The sequence below is a fragment of the Ursus maritimus genome, unplaced genomic scaffold (genome assembly GCF_017311325.1).
Source record: "Ursus maritimus isolate PB19 unplaced genomic scaffold, ASM1731132v1 scaffold_18, whole genome shotgun sequence".
NCBI lineage: Eukaryota > Metazoa > Chordata > Mammalia > Carnivora > Ursidae > Ursus > Ursus maritimus.
Window position 1 is genome coordinate 32,074,189 of NW_024424230.1, and position 26,545 is coordinate 32,100,733.

Below are 26,545 nucleotides of genomic sequence, written 5' to 3' on the forward strand. Positions count from 1 at the left end.
TTCACCCCACCCAGGCTATGGAAGTGAGCTCTGTGATGAGTGGAGAGTCACTGTTTTTATGAGGAGTGTGTACATGGAGGCCCAAGGAAATCTCTAATGAAGAGATGAGAGATACTGGTGAGAAAGGGAGACTGGATCTCATTTCAATTTTGAATATCTTCACAGGTAGTCAAATTGCTACTCTATCTAGCCCAGTGGAAGCAAAGTAAACTGGAGAGAGGAGTCAGGTTGAGAGTGAATGTAGCAACCTTGACTCATACCAGTTGGCTTGGCAAAGATGATTTACCTCTCAGTCAAATGCACACTGTAGAACACTATGGAAGCAAGAGTTGAGGTGTCTGATTTGAAGCCCGCTCAACAGAGGTACCCTCTGAGTGAACACTCCCAAGTTGCAAGAAGCAAGTGGGAACCCAAGGCAGGCAGAGCATGCAGGCTGGCTAGTGTCCTGATTGATCTGGAGGCTGTACTAGGCCCTCGAATTGCACAGATGGGTCCCAGGAGTGGGAACATCATGGACACCTGCCACACACAGGCCATCATTGATGATGGGTCAAAGGCAGAAAAGCAGGGCACATCAGCAGAAAAGGATTAACATTATGCCCAGTAAGATAAAGGACATTTGCCCTTACCCCTTGTTTTGTCCTTGTTCCTCATTCTTGAGAAACAAACTGGTCCTTAAGAAAAGGACAATGACAAGAAAGTGAAAAGTGCCAGCCAGTCCTTGAGCCAACAGTAACAGAGGAAAGCATTTAGAATCAGGTAAGAGATAGAGCTTTTCATGTGGACTGACCAATTTTAATATACGAAACAGATGGAAAGTAATAGAATCTTCCCAAGATGTTGTTAAAAGGTAGGAAAGAGGAGGAGGGGATTCAGCTTAGCACGCTTTGAGGGAATGTTTAGAAGAAATAAAATCATCTCATCTTAGACTCAAGTGGAATGAGATTCCTTGGTAAACAGGTTGGATTGAGTTCAATGTGGCTGCTCTGGGTCCCCAGCCCAGCCCCCACCTCGCAACTTTGCGGCAATCTAGTGTCAACTTACTTTCAAGAGAGACAAATTTTTGAGGTCTTTCCTAAATGGCATCTGGGTCCAGAAAATGAACAAATTTCTCAAAGTAAAAAACAAATGTTCAGCAGTACAACTCAGCCCAGAATGAAGGCACTGTTTTATGATAAATACAGAACAAATTTTGTTTCATTCTTCATTTGAGAATATGATGTTTGTTTTACCTTAATGTAACCAAGAGTCTCCTTACCAACTCCAAGTCCCATGAATTACATTATCTTGAAAGGTGATGTCAAATCTTTACCTCTAGAGGATAAGAAAATAAAATTTAAAAAGTGAACAAGAGCAAAATAAAATAAAGCTGTATTTAGTGGTTAGTGATAACTTTGCCTCTCTACCCCATCTCCCTCATACCATGGGTGGGAGTGGTGATGGCCTGGCAGGGTGAGAGAGCTGAGCATGCGTAGAGATGAGGATGCTAAATTTGAGGTGAGGCTCTGGAGAAAGGGTCAAATATTTGTATTTAAAAAGAGGTCTTTCTCAGAAAAGGCCTCAATAGTTCTCAGTCTATTTGTGACGGCTGAAGCCACAGACATGGATGATGCTGCTTCAGAAGCAGGTGGGAAAGTTAAAAAAGGAGCCCAAAATTAGGTCTGAGTAGTTTTACATTAAATAGCAATTTTGTGCTTTTGCTAAAGACCTTCACTTCCTCATTTTATTTTCATTATTTTCATACTTGTAGGTGAAACAGCTATTATTATTCCCTCTTCATGTTAGGAAACGGAGGCACACATCTTTCAATCTTAAGTGGCAATTCCAGAAGGACAAATCAAACATCATGTTTTCTCATCTTCTGTCCTTTCCAGTATGGTGCCATTAATCTGTCATTTTTTTCCTCATGTGGAACAAGAATTTTAAGCTAACTTCTCTGGATAATAGTCCTAATTCTCTAGTTGAATGTTGAGGAATATCTCTAAGAAGTTGACTAATTGTCAAAAGAACTTTTAGAAATCTGTGAACTTGCGTTAATTGATGACCTCACATATGTTGTCCTTGTGTATTTAACCAACTTAAATACAGAATCATCTTTGATTTGATGCATACTTCAGGTGGTAATTTTAATAATATTTTAGGACACCTTTCCCATGCACGAAAGAATTCACAAGCATTCTAAATATCAACCTCCAACTACCCTCCTCAGGAAAGTGATATACTGCCTCTAATGAGCCTGAACTCTGCGATCCATTTAGAATATTTCGTTAAGCTCTATTTAGTACCAACAGATATGGCACACTCTGGGCGGCCAGTCCGGTCCCCATCCCCTCAACCCCAGTAGAGATGGGAATTTATACTTCGGTTCCTGGAAGAGCCCTGTGTTCATCTTAAGGTCCTTGCTTCTACTTGGAATTAAGAGTGAAATGCTTTTTTTCTCTATCAGCTGTCAGATTGTCAAAATGCACTGAGCTCGGTCGGATTTGGGGTATTGGAATGGTGGGGAGACCATCTGCTTTCTCTGACATGATGACTCCCCATCTTTTACAAGATGTAATTATTCAGTCCCTTGTACCCAGGCTTTCTCTGAGATGAGGCATTCAAAATGTCCAGCATTAAATGCTTTTCAAATAGAAAACAGGATTTTATGACCCTGCAACTGCAGGCTCAGTGGTTTTATGCTCCTTAGCCTTTGTGATAATGTGTGTCTGCTTCCCCCATGCAGGCTATGCTGTGGTTAGTGTTGATTCAGTAAAGAATTTTTTGTTTCGTTTCCACAGATATTGTGTCTGTGGAGGACAGATTGTATTTCCTGATAGAGCTTCCTGGTCTTAAAGCACACTTCACTAATCCCAGCTCTCATTTGTGGTTTTCAGTATAAAACAAGGAAACTGATTATAAAAGAATCGGCGAGAAACGAGGGAGGAGATAGAGGAGGCATATGTACAGAAAACAACTGAGAAATGGAAGCATTTAAAAAGCACTACATAGTATAAACTATATATATTGATTTAGTTAAAAGGATATATATGTCAGGAAAGCCTCTGATCTTACTCTCCTAGACAATAGATTGTGGTCTGGCTTATTGCATAGATTTTAATAGGACGTATGTTACTGAAGTTAACATTCTGGAAGATAGAAACTTGTAAATTTCTACTTATACAGAGTTTTACAGTTAGAAGAAGAATCATAACCTTTTTTGACCTTTAGAAATCTGTCAGCCTTGTGTGCTTCATTGTTTGTAATACTTTGTATAAAAAAAAATACCTTTAAAAGCAGGAGGTGTCTTCTGACACGTGTCCTCTGAATCTCTGTAACGCGGATCCTGGTTATAATGAGAACTCCTTGAAATTGCTCATCTGTGCCATTGTTGTGTTTGGCCCATTAAACCCTGAGCTCATGAAAGAAAGGAGTTACATCTAGTCACTACTAGGTCAGGGGCATATACTTCCCTAAGAAAAGTGCTGGCTAGAAAGAAGTGATTGATGGGGTGTTTTGAAGTGTTTATATAAACACGTGAACTGGGTACATAGATATATTGTGCCTGTGGCCTGAGGAGACAGTAATAGAAGTGGCCGTCTGACAGCCTGCATTCTGTCTCAAATTTGCTTTTTTGGAGGGGTGGTGATAGAGGGAGAGGTGACTTTTCCACAGAATGAAGTCTGCATGTACAAGATCATTTGTATTTAAGGCAAAGTAACCACAAGGGTAATTTGCAAAGTATTTACTATTTAGTGACCTGTTATTCCTTCACTTACCTAGTGATGTGGAAATAATGTTTCTAAACATTAAAGTGATTGGTCAATCACTTGATGATCTTAAAATAGACTTCCGAGTGAAACTGGAACCTTTGCAGTGTCCACCACGGGCAGGTGGAATACCACTGCTCCCAGAAGGATAGAATTTTGCAAAGTAGGTGATGAGGTGTGTTCCGTGAGAGGAACCAGTGTTCAGCTGAGGTGGAATTGAGGGATGATTCTCTCTGACAAATACAATTCTCCTTGTGGCTATGGTACAGCAGAGAATATCCGGCATGATAAAGAGCAGCCACACAAGGACTCTGAGGTTAAGGAGAAAAGCTGTACTTAGATAAACAAATTAAGGAGCCATTTTGAGGTGCATAATGCAGTCCTGTAACTAGTGAGAGGTGATAATGACCTTGAAGCAAGATGCTAGCTGCCCAAGGAAAACTCTCGTGGAACAGAAGCTGTGTAGGACACAGGAAGAATTAGGAGATCCTAGAAGACAACATATCCAAATTTACCCAGAGCTGATTCTCTTTTATTGCCATGTGGGCAAAGATTCTCTCTCAGCTCTTTAGTAAGAAAAACAAAATTATATCAGAAGCTTTGCACATATGTTGTATGTGTAAGTATAAATACAAAATAAATATGTAGTGAAGGTTAAGTGTTCTGTGAAAAAACGTGCTTTAAATGTATGTGATTTTAAATCCATTACTAAAATATTTCTCAGGCTAAGGTGGTGAAGACTTGTAACTGCAAATTTGAACATTTTTCAGGATAGAATTATTTGTGGCATGGTATTGGTGTAGAGCATGGGGTGCTGCTTACTCATGTCTGAGTGTATCGGGATGGACACAGGTGGACACTGTCGGAAGAACTTTGGCCTTGCTTCAAGTCCCCACTTGGTCCATCTGCATAGAAATAAAGATGTCATTTAGTCATTAAAAATATTTATTATGTAACTTTATTTTCTTAGAGACTATTACCTGCATTCTTCATTTCTTATTAGCTTACAGTACACCCTTATTCATAAATTTGGTAGTTTCAGATTTTATGTTTGCTTAGTACCTGTGAAGATGTATACATCTGATTCTCAACCCTGGTTCCCTCACGCATATTAGAATCGTCTGGGACGCCAAGCCCCCTTGCCCTGTACACACATGTATCTACTACATATACATGTAAACACACATATACACCCATGCTCACAGGGGTCCACATGAGCACACATACAAACGTGCGTGCACACACACACATGCACACACGCATATGCACCCCCACCCCCAAGGGCATAGTTTGAAAGAATCTGGCTTCATTCCACAGGTGGGGGGGGGGGGCTGAACATTGGTATTTAAAAGTACCTCCCTATGGAATTCTAATTTGCAGCCAGGGTTGAAACCCACTGGTCTACAGCATGTAGTAATCTGCAGTTTTGCTGAGGCACAAAATTGAATCGCTTGTGCTTGGAGTAAGTGATTCAGTTGGGGAAGGAGGCTGGTCTGCCACTCAGCCTCTGGACCTCTGGACAGCCTAGCTTTAGTCTACCTGGGCTAGCACACACACTGACTTTTAGAAAGCAAACAATGACATTTCTGAAAAAAGAGCAAACAAACAAAAGCAAACCAAAATAGCACTCTGCTTCCTCTTCTTTGTGGGGAATTGGCTGAACAGGAAGAAACAGTCACTCATGTCTCAGATGTAAGTGAAAAGATTGTGAAGGAGTCCTAACAAAGCCCAGTAGTTGAAGATGCATTAACTGTGCTCTAATTAAGCAATCTTATATTACCTATATCCTCCTTATCTATAGTGTGATCCTTTTAGAGTTCTAAATTAATGCCAAAAAAGCAAACGATTTATCTGACTAGCTAGATGTTAGATGTCATTGGCTCCATAATGACTAGGATACATCATAGGAATTAAAACTGGTTCCAGACTGGCTCAACAGTGAACATTCTGAACAAAGATGGAATTAGCTGGGATTTTATGCCATAAATTTGCATGCATATGTATGTATATATATGCACACAAGCAAAAAACGAGAAAACAAAGAAAATACTTCCTTCATATTGAAATCACTCCTTCCAGGGTATGCAGTGACTCACAACCGTGACAGCACTGATTTTCCCTTCATTCCAAATTAAAACCTGTTTTTCTCACAGATCTCTCTTTTATTTATTATTATTAATCCTTTGCACCTTGAGACACTCACTGCACACAGACTCTACAGAGTTGGAACTATACCATCTATCCTAGGAACGATATTATAAGATCTAGAGGAAGGGATGGGGTGTCTGGGTGGCTCAGTTGGCTGAGCATCTGCCTTCAGTTCAGGTCATGATTTTGGGGTCCTGGGATCGAGCCCCGAATTGGGCTCCCTTTCCTGCTCTCCCTGCTTGTGCTCTCACTGCCAAATGGATGAATAAAATGTTAAAAAATATCTAGAGGAAGAGGATTGACAAGTGTTGTTGAGAGAGATTTTCTTATTTTCTGTTTGTTTTTAATAAATTCAAATTATACTCTATCTACTAAAGAACCCTTTCTAAACACTGAATCCACACTTTTTGATGGGTTCCCATTCAGCTATGGCACCTCTTTTCTAATTACTAGCCATTCATTAAATGACTTCTTACTGGAACTGCTCATGACCTCTGTTCCATGGAAAGCCTAAACAAGTAAGGATAAACTGACCCATTGCTCATGTTTCCTTGATCCGTTTCTTATCTTGTAGACACTCCTTTATGCCATAAGATATGACCCCCTTAAAGTGCCACGTAAATAGATATCTGAAGCAAAATAAGCCTCTTCATAGATGTGCCTGCCTTTTTCTATTTTGAAAAAATCCTCTTCAACATGTTCATGAGTTCAAGGTTCAGCTATGGTTCTTACAGTTTTCAATATGATGGACAAAAGATACTGCAGTAGAGGTTTTGCTTTTACAAACCTTACTTGTTTAAATGGCATCCAGCATGTGCATAGCGAACTCTCTTCCACACACCCATCAAACATGTTGATTTTTTTTTTAAGATTTATTTATTTATTTTAGAGAGGAAGAAAGGGAGAGAGAGACTGAGAGAGAGAATGAGGAGGGGCAGAGGGAGAGGAGAGAGAAATCTCCAGCAGACTCCTTGCTGAGCATGGAGCCCAATGCCGGGCTTGATCCCAGGACCCTGAGATCATGACCTGAGCTAAAATCAACAGCCGGCCGCTTAACTGACTGAACCCCCTAGGCGCCCCTTGAGTTCTTCACCTGTGGGAACCAGGAATTGTACAAACAACAGTTCTGCTCACTGATGCCCAGCGATAAGGCCCTGGCAGTGCTTCCACTTAAGGAATGACTTCAAACTAGCACCCCTTGACATCCTCCTTATTTATTTGTCCAGAAGAGTGAGCAACAATCTCTGCGAAGTCTTGCACAGCCCCCTGCTAACAATGTAATTGCCTTCTGCCCATGTGCTGCTTGCATTGAGCCTACATGTCATGTTTGAGTAGTCCTTCTCACTAAGACCAATGAGACGCTGACACCTCATATTCTCGCCCCTACATATCATTGACTCTCCTGCTGCCACATCCAGGTAAGACCCACTGTAGACCCTGATTATAAAAATGGCCCATGGCATAAAACTTGTGTTTGTGGTAGGAACCTCAAGTCTGACTGCATCCATGAGCAGTTCCAAAAGTAAGTCTACACTCAGCATACCTACAAACGCTTCATTGCCCTGTATTGTGTCCAGTTTTATTTCCCAGTTGAATTTCTTTGGGTAAATAAATGGATTATGTCTTATCCCTATTTGTGGCTTCTCATAATGACTTGTACATGCTTTAGATATAAAATCCTTTATATTAATAAATAAATCCACAAAACCGAATCATACTTTATTAAATTCACAGTCCTTGACTGCAGTTTAAAACATTTCAGCCCCACCTCCACCCCCACCACACGCACTTTTGGTTTCCTGGATTAAGGTGAGTTGTGTCTCATTCAATGTTTCTGAAAAGTTTCTTGGGATTTTCTAATTTTAATTTCCTCCAAGCTAGGAAAGCAGGTAACTAAAATTTGTAGAATTTGCGTTAAGTTAAATGGGACACTCAGAGTCTGTGGAATTTATACCTCTAGAAATATATGTGTTTACCATATTGATCATAAAATTGAATGGGAAAAACAGTATCTTCACCCACCTGAAATAGAGTAAAGCACGGGAATTACATAGGAAAATAGGGTTTGAACACATCTAAACATCTGAATAGATTAATTCACTGTAAAGAAGACAAGTAAAAATTTCTGGTCTAATATATTTCTTAAATATAATACTAAATGTATTTGATATTGTCCCTAGTCCCTACTCCCTGATACAGGAATGAGTGAAGAGGATAAAATATCCTGTAAGTGATATTTAGTTAAGTTATTTTAATAGCAGTTTCATTACATCTAGCCATTGAAGAGGGTGGAAAGTGAACCCCAGGGAACTGTAATGACTTGACAAAGGTCATTTTAGCAGTAAATGACATAGAAGAGAGTGGTTTCCAGAGACCTGACCTCTAAACCCTGCCTCCCCATTCTGCTTTCCCCTGATACTGCCATAAATGAATATGCTATTTTGATGGTGACAAAGCAATAGAAATGCTTCTTATTTTATATGGAAAATGATGGGTTTTTTTACACAAATAAAGTGATATGGCAATACCTTAGAAACACAGGTACTCGTGAGATGTACCTGTCCTTACAGAAGTATGCATAAATGCCTATAAAGCTGTACTCTTTTTTTCCCTGTAATATAAGCTTTTTTTTTTAAATTATAGTTGACACACAATTTTACGTTAGTTTCAGGGGTGCAATACAGTGATTAGACAAATCTGTACATTATGCTATGCTTACCACAAATGTAGCTACCATCTATGACCATACAACACTATTACAATACCACTGACTACATTCCCTATGCTGTCCCTTTCATCCCCGTGAATTTTTTATTCCATAACTGGAAGTCTGTACCTCCCACACCCCTCAACCCATTTTTGCCCATTTCCCTCACCTTTTCCCACTCTGGCATCCACTAGTTTGTTCTCCGTATTTATGGGTCTGTTTCTGGGGTTTTTTGTTTGTTTTTTCATTTATTTTGTTTTTGAATTCCACATAAAAAGCTGTACTCTTGATGTGCCCTACTAAAACCAGTTTTTTGCTTCTTAACAAAGCTGTGAAGGTTCAAGTCAAAGTCCCATTAAAGGGGGGGGAGGAAGGGAGGGAGAGAGGAAGGAAGGAAAAGAAAGGAAAAGAAAGAGAAGGAAGGAAGGAAGGAAGGAAGGAAGGAAGGAAGGAAGGAAGGAAGGAAAAAAAGAAAAAGAAAGAAAGAAAAGAAGAAAGAAAGAAAGAAATGGGTGGGAATTTCTAATATTCCTCAATGTGAAGGGGATTCCATTCAGCTGCAAACAGGATTCGAAGGAAGAAAGAGGAAGAAAAAGAAGGAAAGAAAATGCTTATAATATTTCTTTTCTTCAGTTGAGACCATAGCTAAATGAGTCAATATACAATTTGTGTTGTCAAAAATGTTTTTAGCTCTCAACTGTTCTGACCATTCATTGCCAAACAGTAGAAATCAAGATAAAAAGCATTTTCAACTCTATCTTACTGTGTGGTGAATCTGTGAGGCCCTCAAAAGCATGTTCCATAAGGAGAATAAAAGGCCAGATCTTACCTAGACATACGAAAGATGATAGTCATGCAGTATGATGCAAGAGGGAAACACACGTAAAATCTGCCTATTTCTCTGTTTATCATTCTCATATTATAGTTTCATTTCTTTGAAGTCTTCAAGCCTCAATTTAACTATTTTTTTTTCTGAAAGATATCATACTTTAAACTTAAAAGTGTTACTTGTTTAAATAGCTATCACCTTAACTGGTAATTCATTGGCCAAATAAAAAACAGAATTTGGCATAACTTTAAGGAAAGATGCCTATCCAGCTGAGACTCAGCTCACAATCAGTTAGCTCATGTGAAGGAATGGAATGGGACTTGGGGGTAGGAAAAAAAAAACAACACATCTCAGTGAGAGAGCACTAGTAAGTGGAAGTTTTGGTACGCATGTCAGTAAGTGGAGGTGAAGAGTTCCTGCCAAGAGATTGGTGACATTTCTACCAGCCAAGCTGCCCTCTCTCTGAAGTGCTCCAGTTGTGATGACGTGGTAGCTTTCTTATTAGGACCTTCACCTGAATGGCTATTTTTGAGTCTATTTGGGAAGCACTCATTTAAAGACATTTCTCCATGCTGTGTTATAGCTAAAAACAAAACAAAACAGAATAATTTTAAAAATCCACTAGGCAGCATCTTCTTCAGAAAAACACTGTTCGTAGACAGTCATAAATTAGGGAAGGCCATCATCACCTTTTAACTTTTTCTTTAGGTAATTTTCTGGTGTATCCCCATAATGATATTGTTTCTGTTTTTAGAAATGCATCTGATTTTCTCATCTTTTCTTTAAGTAACTGCAATTGCAAAAATTCTAAATGTGAAGTAATAAGTGCAGAGAATGGGGAAAATACTAGGCTTATTATGTTGTATATCATGTTTCTTTATGATATCCTGAATTTCTGTTGATATTTCTTATAATGGCCATATATTAACAAATATCATTCAGCTCTAAGGCAGTAAGAATCATAAGACCAAATACAAAATAGAAAACTATCTCATCCCATCATTTAAAATATGCTTTTTGATTAATCAGCTTGACAAATAATATCCATCAATGCATCTACCAACTGTCCATACAGTTCAACAGTACTGTCCAGCGGTATAGAAACATGGGGAAATAAAAGATAGTCTCAAGAATCTGAGAGTACACTGGCCATGATGTAGTGACCATGTGTGTTGTTTGCTATGTTCTTTTTGCCCCCTACCCTTGGGCTTATGGTGGGATTGCTCCTCCTGACCTTTTGTTATTTGAGTAATGTGTCCAGTTCTTTCCAACAGGTTGTAAGATATTTGAGTGCAAATTCTAGACCCTCCAGATCTTTTATTTCCCCTTTTAGAGAGGGCTCCAGAGTGAGGATAAAGCACAGAAGAGTATCCTGTTCTCACACAATGGATACGTATCGTGAGCAGGGAATAACATTTTTTTTTCAAAACACTGAGATTTTTGTTACTGCAGTGTGACCTAACATCTGCTGACTAGACTAATAGATATAATCACCATCTGAACAACTATAAACAGAAAAAAGATATTTGTATTTGTAACAAATTTATTACATATATATATTTCTTGATAAATATATTTTCTAAGTTGATCAAAAGTTAGGCTTAAACTAAAACCTTGCCTATCCTAATTTCTGGACCAAGTATTTGATGGGCAAGAGGATATAATCTTCATTTATCAAAAACAAACATATCAACTGTATTAATTTCCTAGGGCTGCCAGCATTAATTATCACAAAGTGGGTGGCTTTAGACAACAGAAATTGATTCCCTCACAGGTCTGGAGTCTAGAACTCTAAAATTAATGCATCAGCAGGGCCATGCTCCCTTTGAAGCCTCTAGGGAAGAATCCCTTGCCTCTCCCTAACTTCTTTTGTCTCTTGACAGTCCTTGGTGTTGCCTAGCACGTAGCCATATCACTGCAAGGTCTGCCTACACCTTCACGTGGTCTTCCTTTATGTTTGCCTTATATGGTCTTTTTATCATGACAGCAGTCACTGGATCTAGGGTCAGCCACATTCTGAGGTTCTAGGTAACACATATGGTGGTGGGGGGAGAACATTTTCCACTCAATATGCCTGCACTGCCCTAAATATAGTTTGAGCTTCAAATATTATCTATATAATTATCGGGTCAACATCACAAATGAAAGACAATTATTCCATTGGATTTAGCATCTATTCTTTTTTTTTATTGCTGATACTCTACATAACTTAGAAAAGAAAATCGAGGAAAAAGACCAATTATTACTTGTCCTTGTCTTCTCCATAATTAATAGATACGAAATAAATATTTGCCAAATGAACAAATTGATGGGATACATAAAATTATTCTTGATCAAATGACAACTAGCTTTCTGAGACTGAATCCACAGAGTTACTGATTTTATAATTCTGCTGCCATCTGGATAATTAGAAGGTCTGTAATAAGCCTGCTTATTTCTGACTTAAGTTTTTACTTTGCCCTGTATGTTGTATAATTTTTTTCTTTATGTGGTAAGTAGGTCTGTAGTTCAGACATATCTGTAGTGCTGTATTTGAAAATTGTCAATATTGACTGCATTGGCATCATTTTAAAATATGAATTGAGTATCTACTCAGTGTTGATGATGACAAATAGAAAGGTGAGCTATTTGAATCCAGTTTTGAAAAATGAATGACCAGATTGCTTTAGGCCATTTAGAAGTACACTAGACACAGTTTTGAGGATGATAAATAGAGAGAATACAACTCTCTTAGAGTATCATCGGCCTGAAATTAATTTCAAGGATTAGGTTTACCAAAACAAGCTTCATTAAAGATAATTTGTACTAGGACCTGGGTTAAGGCATTATGTTGTCTGAGCAGAGTATGTCTTTAAGGAATTAATGCTTTAGCTCCTTTAGTTTATCTGACTAAATCTATTAGACCTTGAAGTAACGAGACTCAATGGTGAATGAATTTTGGTGAGAAGAAAGGTGGGAACTTAATGCACTTTTTGGTTATCAGAACTCTGCAATTTAGAACTATTAGTTTCTAGTAGATGATAGCTTAGAGACAAAAGGAGCTTAGTCAGGATACCTGAAAGGATGAGCCGTATGCCCCGGAAAAAAATTTCATTTTTATGGCAGTTTTGCTAAGGGCTGTCCTTAAAAGCTTCGTAAGTCTTGGTTTCCTTGGATCTTATTTATTGCCTAGAATAGTGCCATGTTGCACTCTCATTTAGCATGGAGTATATGATGAATTTTTTTTTCTGCTTTAAATCCCTGCAGAGCACAATGATAGAGACATAATGCATCTGCATACACATGCAAGGTAGTTTGAATTTAATGCATTTCATATCATTAAAGTTAACATTTCATGTATTATATTTCCTTTTAGAATACACTTGCATACATCCATATCCATATAGATATATGCACGCACACACACAAAATCCCATTATGTAGATCAATTTACATGATCACAATGTTCATATCCATAAAGCAGTGAACTTCCCAAATCAGATGCATGCATAAAAGCATTGATGCATAAAATTTCCATCTTGCAAGTACAGAGAAAGTTCTAGTAGGCATTTAGTGCCATGACAGGTCACTTAGGTTACAACTAGCTATATAGGACATGCTAATAAGATTTAACCTTCTTTGTCTGTTGCTGAAGAGGAGGGAAGAGGGGAGGGGTGAGACCTTCTTATCTTTGAAGATATCAAAGAAAATTAAAAACAACCACTTTTCCTCTGATCCCTGTGGCTGAATGTTTTTGAGCTGCATAAATGAGGTACACACAAAAAGAATATATATTTAAGGAACAATATGAGGTCTTAATCCATTCGCTACTGATCATAGCATAAGTGACATTGATAAAACAGAATTTGATGGAGTGTGTGTATAGAATTACTTCCATCTCCATACTTGATGTAACTTTTCATCTATAGTAAACTCCATTGAGATTAATATTTAAAATGGAGAACTAAAAACCCAAAGTGCCATGTGACAACACTTAAGTAAAAATTTATTAGACTTGTCATTTCTGTTAATTATTGTCATTTCAGCTAATTACTAGCCATTTCTGTTCGTTATTAGACGTGTCCTTTCCCCTTCCAAGCTGCCATCTAGCACCATGTCTGATTCCGGTCTCACTGCTCACGCTAAAGCAAGGGGTCAGCAGCCAGCCCAATGGATCTGAACTCCAGAAGAACAGTTCAGAATTGCTGCCAAAAGGCAGAATGATTAGTGAAGAAATCCTTAACCATTCGTATCCTTCCCACTTGCTAGGGTGAGAGCGAGGGAGGTGGCATCATTTTGTTATAAACAAAACAACAAAAGCAAAAGGGGTTGTCTATGAGCTAGAGATAATCCATGAAGAGTTTATCAATAGCTTAACCAAACTCCAGAAATCTCTTGAACTCAGCAACATTCACTTCCCCAGGGTCTTACAATCTATATTGGACAATAGACTGAGAGGTGTCGGCTGAAGGGTAGCTTAGGGAGAGCAGCCTGACACTGATTTCCAATAAAAAATCCTCCCTGTCTGAAATGCTATCAGTGGATGTTAGAGAACTCTGTGTATGTGTGTTTATGCAAGTGTTTATTTTCCCTCGGTTTTCATAAAGTATAATCTGGTGATAGTAATAGAGGGTTTAATCTAGGAATTGCATCAATGAAATGAAATTCAGGCTTCACAAGAAAGAAAACACAGAAATGCAAACGTTGTGTTTAAAAGAAATGTCAATGGACTTTAGCATCCCTAAACAATCAGTGTGGACACTCGATTTCAGTATCTTTAGGGTTTGATTGGGAATCATGGCATGGTCCTCATGAATAAGGCAGGTTGTGCTAATTATAAAGAATGTTCATGGCAGCTGTGTTGGATAGCTGGATAAATGCCCTCTCATTACATTTTGGTTTTATATGTAATCAAAATAAAATGGAAAACTGAAAGATTATTTTGGAATATACTCAGTAGAAGTAGCCAAATTCATCAAATTATTTTGTTGTGGAGGTTCTTCTCCAAAATAATCCAAATACACTTCAATTTGCCACTGTAGGCCCAGAAATCCACACTCCCCACGAAGGCTGCCTTTGAGTTCCTAACTCATTCATTTTCTAAGAGACCCATCTATGTTCATATTATATCATCAGTGTCCCCTCTACACATCGGGCTAAAGTAGCCATCCCTCATCCCTTTGAAATGTTTGTTCAGTGTTAGGTGAGGCGATAGCATTTTGGTCAAGACTACTGTTATTAATCAGAATTCAATGACATCTGCCAAACTTAGGGCAAAAGAGTGAAGGAAGGGTAAGGAGTGCCTAAGATTTGCCATAGTCTAAGAAGAACTTGGGTATTCTAAATACATGCACGGTATTCTCAGGCTTTATTAGATGCTTCATAGGGAGGCAGTGACACTAGAACAAAAAGGAGAGTCCAGCCATTCATTGGACTAAAACCAGATGTTTCAGAAAGTATCTTGTCCCACTAAAAAATCTTGTTCCCACAAAGGCTGGCAGTTGAAACGCCTTGCAGAAGACTGAGATAGGGAATAGCCCGTTGGTCATTAAACAGTTAAAGTTGGTCCACATTTTATATCCCTAGACTGTCAGAACTCAAGTATTGAGATTTGGACACACACCATCAGCTTGTGCATTCTGCAAGATTAGGAAGCAAAGAGCAGTCGCATCAGAACAGGATTCCTAGGGACAGGCAAAAATTAATCAAATGCTGATGAAATTTACAAAAGGTACAAGAGGTTTTGAAGGCAGGAGAGGAGTGTAATTGCTACAAGGCAAGGATACACAAATAACTTTAGGGAGCAAAAGATTACATGCAAGTAGAGGTAGAATTTTTTTTTTCTTGGGGAAGAAAACAGAGTAATGGGAATAATACTTTCAGGGTATATATTATAGAAGGTTGGATTTACTAAATGATGAAATCCGACGTTTGTACTTGGATTAAAGGCTAGTATGGTCAGTACCATGCACAAAATTTCTGCTCTGTTCAGTGTAGACAGAACAAAAGAAACAGAAAGGGTTGGGGAATGATAGAAGAATTCTCTCCTAAACATAATTGTTAGGTACTATTTAGGTTGACTTTCTAATCTGTCTCAGGGAACCGGAATAAACATCATGGCAAAAACATGAGAAATTTCTCTCTGTATGAAAACAGCCAGTAGGCACAATTGAGTTGTTTGTAACCTGTGCAAAAACTCCCCCTCAAGCTTGAGAACTTTGTTTCTATCTTCCTACCCCAAACAGGCAATTGGCTACAGGTATTTGCCTGGAGCAACTCCGGGACAAATTGGAAAGGGAATAGAAAAATAACTTGCTGCATGTGAGTGTGCGTGCGTGCTTCACCACAATCAATCACATTTTCTCTGACATTGCTTCATTTGTGGATTATTGCAAAAACACAGGAAGAATGTGAAAAGATAATGTTGTAAAGCCATCGGAATGAAATTGGTGGGAGGAACCCATTTCTCACTGTGTTCCCCAGCACCTCTGCACTCAGAATCCCAGCATTGTTTAAACCTCCATTCTATATAAGAAAGCTAATCAAATGACACTCAGGAAAATTGACTTGGGTTTTCAATCTAGTTTCAGATCTCTAGTGTACTTATTTCAAATGGCATTTGTTATTCTCTGCATATCCTTAGGAACATGCCCTGTCAAGAAATGCCATACAACTTCAAACCATGTTTTTTCCCACCTCTATAACTTTTTATGTATTCCCTTTTTACATTTTATTACAGCATAACATCTAAAAATGAAATAAAGATTATAGGCAATGCTTCAGGACCTAGAGTTCTATGCCTTGCCCTGAATATAAAACCGTGTTGATAGGAACCGCTGTTATACCTCTGTAAATTGCTCAAATCTCCCCACTGACCATCACTGTAATTATTTCTGCTTGGAAATGAAAGGTTTGATCGGCAGAGGGGTCTTTTTTTATGTCTATCTTTTCTTCCATTCATCCGAACTACACATTTCCCCTTGGTGGTGAATTACGGAGATTAAATCTATATTTATTTATAATACTTATCTCTGGGAGGGGGATAATCAAACAGAAATGAAGAGAAAAACAAGCAATCAATTTTTATAACTTTTTAAAGGTAACAGTATGAGAATTTGCTCTTCATTTTCATGATTTAATGAAATAAGAGTAATTGGTGTAATTGTTCTCTCTGAAATTGTGTATTTTGTACAATGGGGGAAAAGGAAGGGAGGGAAGAAAGGAGAGAGGGAGGGAGGGTGGGAGCGACGCATGGAGGGAGGGAGAGAGGTGTGGAGATTTCAAAGCAGAAATGGAATTTTCTAGAGACAGGGCAACTTCATCCAAAAATGTCTGCATTAATACAAAGGTTTCTGTAGTCAGCTAATTTTAAAGGCATGGAGTTTGTGATAAATTTATAGAAAAAGCCCTTTAGATTATTTCCCGTAGGTTTAAAATGTTTGTGTCAGATCTGTTCTCCATTCTTTTGCCTCTGCTCCAACTTTGTAACATGGCTCTCCTTTTTGGCCTCTGGCTCTATGCCAACATAGGGTTGATTGGTTTCTCCTTTCACCTGAATACCACTCTTTTTTGCCAAACATACCCGATGACTGGACTCTTGCTTACATTTTACAGGAAACAGCAAGCATTCAAAGATGGGAAGGTGGTGGGATAGGGAAGGTGATATGTGTGTGGACGGAGCAGATAGGAGTCCTGACTCTGCCAGTTACCAACTACTTCCATATTCTCATCTGTCCACCCTCAAGGATTACTTGAAGGATCAAAATGAGTGAAGATTCTCTCCCCTACCTAGTAAGAAGGTACTCAAGAGGTATTAGAGGAAATAACTTTAATTAATAATAAGACAAAAGCATAACTAATAGGAAATCAGGGAAAGGAGGAGAAATAGAGAAAGTTAGAGGGTGTCAAAAGTTGTTTTCTTCTATTCATAGGGCAAGGATAACTATGGCTGTAATGGTGGTTGTATACTGTTAACTCATCCACTTTCCCCAAAGTCCCAGAGAGCAGGAATTTTTTTTTCCCCTTTCTTCTTTTCCATCTTTCTTTCTACCATTTTCCTCATCTTCCTTTCCTTACCTTGTTCTTTCCCTTCTCTCTCTGTCTCTCCCTCTTGGTCTCTGTCTCTCTCTCTCTCCCCCTTTCTTTCCTTACCTTTCTCTCCCTTCCATCCTTCTTTTCTTCTTCTTTTTTTCCTTTCCTTTTTCTTTATCTAAACTGAATTTGATAAGCCCCATGAAAGGGCAGTGACCTCAGCATACATTTCCTGGAGAAAAAGACCCTTTTGAGTATGGAGGTCCTAGACTAATGAGACCCAGGCTGCAATGTGGTGAGATGCTTTCTCCAGCATTCAAATCTCAGGGGATGAATAAAAGTCTATCCAAACCTTTCTTGTTTTTTTTTTGTTTTGTTTTGTTTTGTTTTAAATAAGAATGGAAAGACTCTCAATATGATCCCAGAGGACGTGCATGTCCTGGAACTGAGACTATATAGATTTCTTCTATGAGCAGAGTTTCTGAGGAAATCCTATGCTCTGCACATGTATCTTACTTTGATGTGTAATCTCTGAGTCTTTTAGACTATGCACACAATGCTAAGTTAGTGGGGTTAAAAACAAAGCACGTGACTGCTTCTTAGAATCATTGAATTTAAATGCTATCTTGCTCCGTTTTACAGATGAGGAGACTAAGGCAACTTGCCCAATGCCACAGACTTAGTTGGATACAGAACTAACACTAGAGTCTTTCTGTCTGCATGTTAGGATGAGTAACACTCTAGCTATGTAAGTAGAACTGATCTCACTGGGTATACACAGATGAGTCCGCTAGTAGACATCTATGGAACACCATTAATTACCAGCGAGAGAGCCTAATTAGTGGAACAGAATGTACCAGCTTGATTTGACTGTGGTCATGCAAAGTCACCTTTGGTTTTTAGTAGACTAAGAATGCTTTAGCAATGACCAGAACCTTAAAAGCTTCCAAGATAAAAGCAAAAGTCCTTGCCTGAAAGAGGAAAGGGTGTTAAGGAAATTGTTAGTGTGATTCAGAAAGAATACCTGCCAGCACACTGATTTCCCCATGCTTTAGTTGACTTCAGGTTTAAGAATTGTTTTTGATATGCATATCACTGCCTCTTGTTCGAGTTAATTTGTTTAAACATTCATGAAGGGGAAGGTTTTTTAATAGAAATGTGCCAAATGGTTTTTTTTTTTTTTCAATTACAGACAAACTGGGGTGTTTGCTGATCCATGAACAATGTGAATATTCAGTTGTGGGGAGTTTTACTGCCTAGTAACAAAGTTGTTGTTGTTGGGTTTTTGGGTGTTTTTTTGTTTTTTGTTTTTAATTTTTGCCCTCTCTATTAAATGCCAAAATCTGTAAGGAAAATGATGGCAAACGATTTAGCATCAGTGTCCTCACAAATGGCTTGTTTTGAATAAGGCAGAGGTTGGACTGTGGCTTTATTAAGTTAAAGCAAAAAGAAAACAATTCTGTATGGGCGAGAGGCAGTGGAGGAAAGGATTTTGTGGGCTGACAAAATCAGTGAGGATGGAGGGAGATCAGCAACAGGGTTGGTGCTGTTAAGTTCATTTTATGATCCATTAGGTTTAGGACAGTGTTGTAGGAAATTGAGTCAGAGACTCCAGGGAAAGTTTGTTATCAGAGGCATGTTAGCTGACCTATCTTGGGGTTGGAGATCAAGGAATGGTCAGTGGATAGGTGAAGGTTCTGTGAGATCTGGCCAGTTTCTGCCCTGATCTTAACTTCTTCCTAGCCCCAACAGAGCATTTGGCAAATAGTGGAAGCTCAGTCGATATTTTTTTAATGAATCAGTGAATGACTACAGGAAATGAACAATAGAGGTTTGCCTAAGCAGACTAGCATTTGCAAATAGGAACATATTTTTAGTTGCAAATAACTTGGACCCCATTGGGAAGACTGAGGTTCACAAACAGGATGGCTCTGTAAAGAATTAGGCAAAGGTTTATGCTAGTGGAGCTAGGGTATAATATAACAATTTAGTTATAATTAGATGGCAAGAATTTAGTTTTTATGGGTAGAAGGATCATGAATAAGATGCACTTGGCTTTGAGCTGCTGAGCTTCTAAGCTAGTGACTAGGCTTCTTAAATTCCCTCACCCTGAAGACTGGATCGATTCCAGAGCCCAAGATTAAACAGAAGTGGGGAACTGACACCAATACAGAACTGTAGAAGAACCGAAAGCCAGGACACAATAACAAGTGATTTCGATCCCCTTTTATGGAACTTTGGGACACAAAGGAATATCGCTTGACGGATGTTTCTTCCAAATTACTAGCAGAAAAAGACAACTTTGGTTTTCAGAACCACAAGGGGTACTTCAATTAAAATTCCTTCCATCTTGGAATCTCTATGGATTTCATTGGCTAGAAAAGCTATTGTTCAGTTGAGCCTCATCATCGCAATCCATATCTTCTGCCATTTTCTGGATGCTGCTATCTCTGAGACAGATCACATAGAAGTCTGTGCCACTGAAGTCTCACAACCAGCAGAAGAAGGCGTGGCTATTGTTAACCATCTATCTTTAATGACAAGTCATTACTACTCCCCTTATCAAGAGATGATTGGCAGAATCTGCAAGAGATGACCTTTCCTTTCATCCTCAGGGAAAGAATGACTTTCTGTGGTATTTGCTCTGTTATAGAGTATTGGATAGGAACCCCTTCTCTCCTTCTTTAAATCTTTCAGGAAGCAGCCTCAGAATTATAGTCCTTCTCTGAAGAGTGGGTCAGAGGAGGGGTCGTTGGCATTTTTATTTTCTAATGTGTAGTATTCCAGGTTGGGACAATACTCTGGGTACACATAGGTGTGAGAAACTTACATGGAGGACAGGTCAAATTCCTGGGGAGATTTAGGACAAGTGAAGGTAGGATGATGCTAGTTGGTTGTTCATATTCAAGTCAGTCTTCTTGATGTCGAGCCTTGGAATTGAAACGTAGATTGGGTCATGTTTCAGAGGTTCCAGTAAAGTTGGGAAGGACAGTAAAGTGTTGAAGTCTAGTTGTATGATGTTGGGTTAACTGGTGGCACCAGAACTTCCAGAAAATACTGTGTGTCTCTTTGGGCATGAGTGTTCTCTTTCTGCAGAATACTTAACATTAACAGAAGTGGTAGAAGGCTTTGCTGAATGCACTTGAGCATATCAAACAACAGTTCTGCATTTGCATAATTCTTGAACCTTGAAAAAACAGGAGTTTTAGCAAAAGACAAAGAAATGGAGAGAAATGGAGATAAACTGTAGTGAATAATAGTCATAGATGATGAAATAAAACATGGAGTAGTGACCCCCAGTGGCTTTGAGTTATGAGAATATATAGGTAGGTGTTTAAGTCAGCAGTTTGTAAAGGAGAGCCTGAGAAACAGTAGAAAGTAGGCAATGTATTTGTTGTGTTTTTATGGGAGAGGGAGATGTTAAATTCCCACATTCTCTATCTTAGCCTCTCCTTTAGGTCTTTGGATCTAAAATATGTTCATTATTTTTGTGGTCATGTTTTGCAAACCTCAAACTGGAACCTATAGTCTGACACTGACAATCAGAATATTTAAACCAGGGCATACCTACCTGGAATCTTCATTTCTTTTTTTTTTTTTTAAGATTATATTTATTTATTTGACAGAGATAGAGACAGCCAGCAAGAGAGGGAACACAAGCAGGGGAAGTAGGAGAGGAAGAAGCAGGCTCATAGCAGAGGAGCCTGATGTGGGGCTCGATCCCATAATGCCGGGATCACGCCCTGAGCCGAAGGCAGATGCTTAACCGCTGTGCTACCCAGGTGCCCCCTGGAATCTTCATTTCTTGATACCTTGCTCTCAGCTGGCAATGGAACTGGTTGTTGCAAATAAAGTAGATCCAATGCAATATCTCTGCATTTTTAAATTGACCTAATATCTGAAAAATCTATTTTGACAAAATACAGATCACTCTTAACAGAAGATTCCTCCATTCTGATAAGTTTTATGCCATGGACAGTTTAACTTCCTTCATATTTTCATTTGAAATATTTAGTAAAATCCCCATTTTTTACTCATTTTAAAGGACATTTTCTTTTAAAGAATGAGGAAGAATGTACAGGCATAATCCAAGGTCAGTATAATGGTGAATAGTGGCTACCCTTGGCATCTGCCATTCCTAGGTTATCAATGATATTAAATGATGCAGTAGTATGTGGAACTCATGGAAGTGCCTGATTTATAACAGATAAGCAGTGACCCATTCTATTTATATGGCTGATCTTGTTTTAAAATATCTCAAATTGTCAATTTAAGGCCAAACCAAAGAATTTAAGTTTGTTCTTTGGTTTTCCTTGAAACTGTGTTCGCAGGAGCACTAGTATTCAAAGGAGATGCCTGGGGACTAATACAGAGGTAAAGAAGAGAAATATAACTGGTAATCAGGTGGGGTGGGACACATGGCCTCTGCCTTTATTCAAAGTAGTTTGACTTTCATTTGTTTTGGATAATAGCATTTTGCATGATATTTTCCTTTCTTAAAATATTGTTCTCTTGCCAATATGGAAGTTTTTCATTTAGGGAAGAGAGTGCAAAGGTTTATCTATGAGAGAGTTCTTAACAATCTTTATAAACACAGAAATGAACTTGGCGACTAATAAAGGTTTCTTCCAGTCTTCATCAATCTTTAGCTCAAGACCTTTAAGACTTACACAAGTCGGACTGAAAAGCCTTGATGGGTGAATGTACCTTCCCTTCAGAATAAAAAGACGCCAGTACTTAAGGCAACATGTTCTAGTCACAAATTTTCAGCAACTCTTCCCAGGAAATCCTCCAAACTAACCCAATCAGAGTTCATCTTTCCAATCCCTCTGCTCAAGCTAGGGAATGGTCTTTGAGAAATAACACTCCTGTAACTTTGGGTGCCACCAATAAGAAATGTTCTGTAACAAGAATTTTGGCTCTACTCTACCAATCCTTCTCATCAGCTTCTGTCATTTCTCTCAACAATTTCCGAAAAATCACTGGCCTGGCAGGTACCCTAACCACCAAGCCTGACCTCAAATCCTGTCTTCAAAAAACTTTATACACTAATAAGAAAACTCAAGTGATTATTGATAAAAACCCATCAACTTCCTTCCTCCACCGTTGTGAATAGAGCTCAGTAGCAATTCTTACCTGCTTTCTTTCAGTTCAGAAGATAAAATATCTCTCTGCTTCTTCAATGCCACTTCCTCACCTGTACTTAAATTTTCTCTAAGGCATCAATCAATCAAAAATTTACTTCTCTTCCATGCTCCTGAATTTTTTCCATCTATACATCTGTTCAAGAGTATCCCATCTTCATTCTGCCTTTGACTCCATGTTTCCTTCTAGCTACCAATAAGTTTACCTAAAGCAGCAATTAAAATTGTGTTTGTGTGTGTGTTATATTCTGTGGCAGGTGTTTGTATCAGAGTGTTCTTAAATGTGATAACAAAAATACAACTAGTATAAGAATGGAAACATAAAGGTTTTCTTATTACTTTACATGCCTAAAATTCTGGAAGTGTGGAAGTTGGAGGTTCCAGGGCTAATAACCAGATGTCAGCTTTCATATGTAGCCTTGTCCCTCTTGGTTACAAGATGACTGCTACAACTCCAGAAATCATAGCCTTAGGTGACTCCGTCCAAAGGCTAGAAGATGAAGAAAGGGCACGACCCTTTTTGTATCTCTCATTTAAAACTTTCACAGAAGGCTGTGGCATGTTTCTTCTCATATCTCCTTGGTCAGGATCACCACTGTGCAGGATTCATCCCTGGGGTGACTATGGGCCCAGAACCCCTAAAGTTTATGGCCACTTGATATCCAAACTAAATTAGAGTTCCTCAAGCAAGGACGAGGCAGGGGTGGAGGGTGGGTGCCAAAATGTTCCTTAAACTATGCCTTCAGTCAATCAGAATGTCAAGCCTGGGCATCACTGTTGGGTGCAGTTTTGCTGTGCTGCTCACACGGTCTGACTCCACTGGGGTCTCCAATAGGATATTTTGTTATTTTTTGTTAGTTGGTCTTTGGATTAAAGAGAAAATAAGTAGGTATTAGTATGTGTATGTTTGCAGATGGAAAAGAGAAATGAGGGGGCGCCTGGGTGGCACAGCGGTTAAGCGTCTGCCTTCGGCTCAGGGCGTGATCCTGGCGTTGTGGGATCGAGCCCCACATCAGGCTCCTCTGCTATGAGCCTGCTTCTTCCTCTCCCACTCCTCCTGCTTGTGTTCCCTGTCTCACTGGCTGTCTCTATCTCTGTCGAATAAATAAAAAAAAAAAAAAAAGAAAAGAGAAATGAGAAAAGTAGAGAAAATTCAGTAAAATTCATAAATGCATGACTATGTTTCTGAACTGAATTCTTAATTATTTATAACACTTGACTGCTTCATATGCATGTTGGGAAATCTACCATTTGAATAGCCATATGTCTATTGGTCCAGAAATAGAAGATATTAGGACAAAGGATCAGGTTGAAATTCAGGCTGGAATAAGCATTCAACATTACTCTAATTCATAATCCTTTCGAGTTATACACAGCTGTGACTATAAAGGAACACTTTCGACAACACACAGAGATGGATCTCTATTCATACCTGTGTTCCTCCAGGCTGAGGACCTATGCTGACTTTTCAATGATATTATGGACTGTTGGAAAATTTAAGAGGGATCTCACAGTGAATAGTAGTCTCTGCTGGAGGCAAATTTGAAGATAAGTCAAGTTTGATGCTTAACTATGTTTACATAGGTTTGCCAAATCAATATCATTTTTCTCTGTCTTTATTCTCGGTTCTTTTCTGGCATAACCTCATCTTCCCTCTCCCTTTTGGCGTCTCTACTCATTTCCTCTTGTCCTCCTCCTTTTCCTTATATCTGGAATTCCTTTTTCTCCTTCAATCTTTCCTTCTTGACTCTTATCTGGATTCCTTTGTTTTTTCTCTCCCCATTCCCTTCAACCTTAGGAGTCAACTAAGTGAATATTTGTTCCCATTGGACCAATTTACACGATTAGGGGTCCTCCCTGTTTAGTCTGCATTTCAGCTTCTGGGAACATCAAGGTAAACTGCAATAAGCAAAGTCCTTGTTTGGTCAGGTTTGACTATGTAGACAAACAATCTAGATAAATAATTCCCAACCTCGGCTCACAAAAACACCCTTTTTCTCCTTTGTAGTGTGTTTTCAGGCCTTAAATTTTTTATGTTCCTGCTTTAACACTTCACTTCACAATGCCTCCATAAAAAAGTAATGCCTTTTCTCTTTTGTTAAAAGAGGAATATCCTCCCAAGCAGCTATCTCTCAAGATGTGTTGAAATCCCAAGAGGAATTGTGTTTTACATTAAAAAAAAAAAAAGCCTTCCCATCTATTATCTTGTTAGATAATCCCCCAAATCATGTGAGGTAGGCAGTGAGGCATACCTGCTTGAGAGAAGTTGGGTAACAATATAATAGGCTAATTGAGTACAGAACCTAGATCTCTCTCAGCCTGTACAGTACTGATACTTATGAATTTACATTAGAATAATTGTATATGAAACAAGCACATATAAAGACAGTGAATATGGAATAAACACATATGATTTTCTTCTCTTTATTTTCAAGGAGAAGTAGCATTTGCAATTACTCACCCCATGGAAGCTGGAATTGCTTCCCCTGGGTGACAGACACACCCTTATCTCTACAGGTCCAGCTGCATTTCTCTGTCCTTTAGTTCATTTTATTCAGATGCTTGACGTGGCATCAGGACCAAGCCCCAAAGGAGCATTGGTTTATTCTCTCCTTCCTCTCTTGGTTCTTTCTTTCTTTTTTCTACTCTCTTTTTCTCTCCCTCTCTCCCTTCCTTCTTTCCTTTTCCCTCCCTCCCTTCTTTCCTTCCTCCCTTCCTCTCTTTATCCTTGTCTCTGTCTCTACTTTCCATTTCTTTGTTCCCACCCCCACTACTAAGAAGTGATGAGAAATCCTTGATTCCCTACATTCATGTTCTCTTTGCTTTTATTCTTTTTTTTTTCCCTTGGTCCAATAATGTAATGCCAATTATTAGGAAATATATTTCACTGTGTCTCACACTATTATTTATAATCGACTTGAGCATTTCCTTCACATTCTTAATATCCCCAGTGTCGGAGAGAATTACAGCTGGAAAGCTGACTGCAGGCCTTCGTGTAACGAGAGGAGAAAAGAATGTTGTTTTCACAGGCAGATTTTCTGTTGCATGGTGGGGTTTCATGATTTTCCTAGAGAAGTTGGACTTTTTGAATGCATTTACAATTATTTTTGCCAAAAAAGAGACTTGATGATTAAGTTTTTCTTTGCTTTCTTCAATAGGAATAAAAAGATTAAAATGTTTCAGTAGATTAGTTTAAAGGAGAGAAACTTTACAAAGAGACTTACAAAGATATCCAATAGATGGGGATTCCTGGGCAGTGTAGATCTGTAATATGGCTCATTCTGTACATCTAACTTTCTCTGGCTCCTGGGTTCTCTCCTCTCTCTCTCTCACCATCATTCTCTTTCCACACTTCTTTCTCACTTAGTCTCTACACACACACACACACACACACACACACACACACACACTACATTAAGGTGAACTCTTTGAAGATAAATAAAATCTATATCTTTCCTTCAAAATTCAGCAATCAGCTCCATCTCTGTTCTGGGAACTCTGTTTTTTAAATTTTTTTATTTTATTTTTTTGCCAAAGACAAGATTTATGAACTTACCAGGAGTTAAGACAGAGCTAGACAGAAAAGAGAAATAGAAAAAAAATTATTTTGGCAATAGATGGTGAATAGGAAAGGAAGTGAGAAGAGCACAGAAGATAAAGACAAGGTAGAGAGAAAAATTAGTCCCTCCTGGGCAAGCAACATGCCATCTGTGACCGAGACACGAGGGAATCCCAGTGAAATTTAATATCAAGACCTTGGGTCCTTTGTCAGGCCGGGACACACACACACACACACACACACACACACACACACACTTTTTCTTTCAGGGCCACCAGCCCCAGAGACTTTGTCTCTGTCCTATTTTTATATTGCAAGCATGCACACATCCTCTTGTACTACTTCTTATGTAACTCAGGGGTAGACAACAACCTCTCTAGGTACCTGCCCTCCTCTTGT

General features: G+C 38.7%; 1 pseudogene; it reads left to right on the forward strand.

The window, feature by feature from the left end:
- Window positions 1–1,467: 1,467 nt before the first annotated feature.
- Window positions 1,468–26,545, forward strand: part of LOC103665119 — a 30,222-nt pseudogene continuing 5,144 nt past the window's right edge.